General features: G+C 32.9%; 1 non-coding gene across 1 annotated transcript; it reads left to right on the top strand.

The window, feature by feature from the left end:
* The first annotated feature begins 450 nt into the window (after positions 1-450).
* On the top strand, positions 451-556 carry LOC124886269. Its single transcript, XR_007043355.1, has one exon. It is a non-coding gene; the product is annotated as a small nucleolar RNA R71 (small nucleolar RNA).
* Positions 557-3,777: the final 3,221 nt, after the last annotated feature.

The raw sequence follows: 3,777 nt of genomic DNA, 5'->3' as shown, positions 1-3,777 counted from the left end.
TTAGACATGTCTTGGTTTTTATTGTTCCAACCTTGATTCCCACCTTTCCCTTTAGAGAAATATAGAAACCCTCCGAATAATTAGGAAACAAACTCATCTTGTCATCAAGTATCTCTTATTCCACATCTTTACATGCCCTAGTATCCTTTGTATCTATAACATTGACTCTTTCAATGGAGGCTCTCAACACATGTTTAGTAAGAAGTTGAAGGTGTGACAACACCTTGATTAAATTTGAATCTCTTTCCTCCTCTTGACATCCTTGATCTTGACATATAAAGGATAAGGAGGGAGCCCCCACGACAACCTTAACATCTTTCATGTGCCAACCCCTAGCCAAACTAGCCATTTGATCCAACACACTTGATGTAACTTTATACGAAGTCCAATATGGATTTTTTGATTTGATCCAATGACTGATAGAATATTTGGAGAACTATCTTCTCCAGCATCTCTTGGTGAGGGCATTTCATAAGCTCATCCTTAAATCTCCTCCATGCTTTATACAAAGATTCCCTACGAAATTGACAAAAATTTAAGATTTCGTCCTGCAATTGTAACATTTTTTAAGGTGGGAAGCATTGATCCAATAAATCCTCCATAAGTTTTATCCATAATGTGATGGATTCGGTGGTAAGATATCTTAGCCACAACGCCATCTCACCCGTTAGAGTAAATGGGAAGAGGCACAAACATATAGACTCTTATGAGCAATATCAAAAAGGGCACATAGTTCCATAAAATTCTTCAAGTGCAAGTTTAGGTCTTCATGAGCTTGACCCCCAAACAAACCCTTTATATGAAGCAATTGGAGCATGATGCTTGTGAAATAAAATACTCTATTTCCCTTGGTAGGAGAAATACGGATGGCACTAGTATGCTCATCGTTGCCAAGATAATCCATAGTTTCAACATGTTCTTATAATGGCTTGTTGATGATTTCCTCTTGGCTGATGGTTATTCGGAAGAAATAATGATCACCTAAAAAACTTCAAAAACAACTAAAGTAAATCAAAACCACCACAGGTATACCCAAAGCTACAATCAATACCGCACAAATAAAAACTAAGTTTCACTGCTTAACAACGACGCTATTTTGATCACGCACACCTATACCATAGTTTTGATATTGGACGATCATTGTCAATAAATCTCAACTCACCTTGAGGTCAAATCCTCGAGGAGTGAATCTAGTCTTCAAATCCTATGGGTGCTGAATGAGTCTAAGTATGTGCATGTAGTCTAAATAAAATGAATAACATAAATTAAAGTTGGGGGAGTTATGGTTTGGAAGACTGTTTTAACAAAATCTATTCAAACTACCAAATAAGAATGACAATTGTGGACGAACTTCCAATAGGATAAAAGTATTGGGATTATGTCTTTCTATGTCAAATAATTCATAGTTTCATGAAAATTGAATGCAAATTCTAGTCAACAATTACATCCGTAGGTTAGGTTAAGGGTTCTTGAGGCTAGTTTTTCAACCAAACCTCAAGATTATCATCCATGGACCCTTTCGGATGCCTTATGGATGTGGCAAGCAAATCTACCCAATACCTCAATTGGGCATCCCTATTTCTAGGAAGATACCCAAGATCGAGCTAATTCTCAATCCACTATTATTTCTAATATAGTAAAAAGGGAATAAGCTACATCTAAATATTGTTTAATAATGCCTTGTCGCCTATATCCCTCTTTTAAGGATGATATCGGGTCCAAAAGTATACTCATATCCCTCTTTCAAGTATGATGTGAGATTTTGAAAATTTGGAGTTTTCACCTACAAATTCCAACTCAATTAAACAAGCATTAATGAAACACAACTCAATTAAGCAAGCATTAATTCTCAATTCACATAATCAAACAAAAACCCACACACATTTGCACCCTAATATAACATAATCCCAAGATAGAATATTTAGCTACTCATGAAAATAGAAAAAAAAGCATTACCCAAATAGACTTTTATTTCTTCAATTGAAAATAAAGCAAGAGTAATCCCTAAATTCTAAACTTCAATCACTAACAAAAATATCTTTTTGGAAGATTAAATACAATTGTTCTCCCATACTAATTTTAAGTTTTCTCTATTTCAATTTCAAGATTAGTTGGTAGAAGATGCTCCAAATGAAAGGGTTTTCTCTTTTTGAAAAATTTGGATCAGTGGTGGGAAATTATGAATTTATCCCTAGGATGATTTTTGCCTCATCGCGATCACAGAAAATCTATCGATGATCGCCGTCGTTGACTATTTTAGACTGTTCGGGATCGCGACCCTCATACCCCGATCTCGATAACTTAGGGTCAGCTTCTGCTCTTGCTTTCCAACTTTTGTACTACTTCTTTCTTTTTTGATCTCTTTTCAGCTCAGTTCACTTTTTTTTCTTCTCATTACATGTATTCCTGTAAATCAAGGAAATTAGTACATTCCAATGATTAATTTTTCTTATTACCTGCGGATTTATAAAATTCCTAGGTAATTTAGTTGCGAAAATAAATCCGCAGGTACGTTATTTGCGAATTTATTTGCGATTAACTATCAAAATTTTGCATGAATTATTTGATAAAATTTCATAAAAAAAGGATTTTACCTGCGAATTTCCACGAAAAAATTCACAAATTATTCCCCACGAAGATTTCCAAGTAAATCCCTAGGTAATTTAGCTGCGAAAATAAATCCGTAGGTACATTATTTGCAGATTTATTTGCGATTAACTATCAAAATTTTGCATGAATTATTTGATAAAATTTCATTAAAAAAAATACCTGGGGATTTCCACAAAAAAAATCACAAATTATTTTCCACGAACTATTTTGCAAGAAAATTCGTATGAAATTCCCCAAGTAAATCCGCAAGAACAAATTCTTTCAAGAAAATTTTCATGAATATTTAGCATGCACATCCCCATGAAAATTCCCAAATAATAATTCACGTAAATTACAAAAAAATATTTCACAATTAACCAAAAATCTATTCAAAACCTTCAATAATTCTCAAAAACATATCTCAATAGAAGTCTAATGTAAATAATTACAGCTAACAAAAAAAAATAATTCAAAACATCCACATCAATAATGTATGATACTTAAATAGTCCAAAATAAAATATTTCAAACTTGAATCACTTTCATTCACGTCGTCAGAGTCATCATCACTTTTATCCTCTTGGTTGTCTTCTTGAGATGGCGTTCATCATTTAACAAATCTTTTAACTTCCAACAGTCGAGCAAGACCTCTCCACCACAAGAGGCCGCTTGTACTAAATTGCTTGATGCTACAACAAAATACACAGAAGACAAATGACAAGATTAGAGTTGCAATAGGACAAAGGCAAATACCAAAAGAGTATTGGCAATAATGTAGTAAAACAACGGAAAGATCTATTTCAATAAAAATCATGTTATTCTCTTACATTAATTGAACATGAAATAGAAGAGTGGTGTTGATATTATGATTTCATGTTACTATACTTAACCATTTTCAAATAACTAATTCACATTTCAAGTAACTACACTTCACCATTTTCAAGTCACTATTACACATTTCAAATCACTACACTTAACTATTTTCAATTAACTAATTCACATTTCAAGTCACTATACTTAATAATTTTCAAGTAACTTTACTTTATTATTTTCAAGTTATTAGTACACATTTCAAGTGGCTACACTTAATCATTTTCAAGTCACAAGTTCACAATTTCAAGTAACTAAACCATTTTCAAGTCACAAGTTCGCAATTTCAAATAACTACACTTAATCATTTCCAAGTCAC

The sequence above is a fragment of the Capsicum annuum genome, chromosome 7 (assembly GCF_002878395.1).
Source record: "Capsicum annuum cultivar UCD-10X-F1 chromosome 7, UCD10Xv1.1, whole genome shotgun sequence".
Classification (NCBI taxonomy): Eukaryota; Viridiplantae; Streptophyta; class Magnoliopsida; order Solanales; family Solanaceae; genus Capsicum; species Capsicum annuum.
This window is presented reverse-complemented; position numbering and strand designations above follow the sequence as displayed.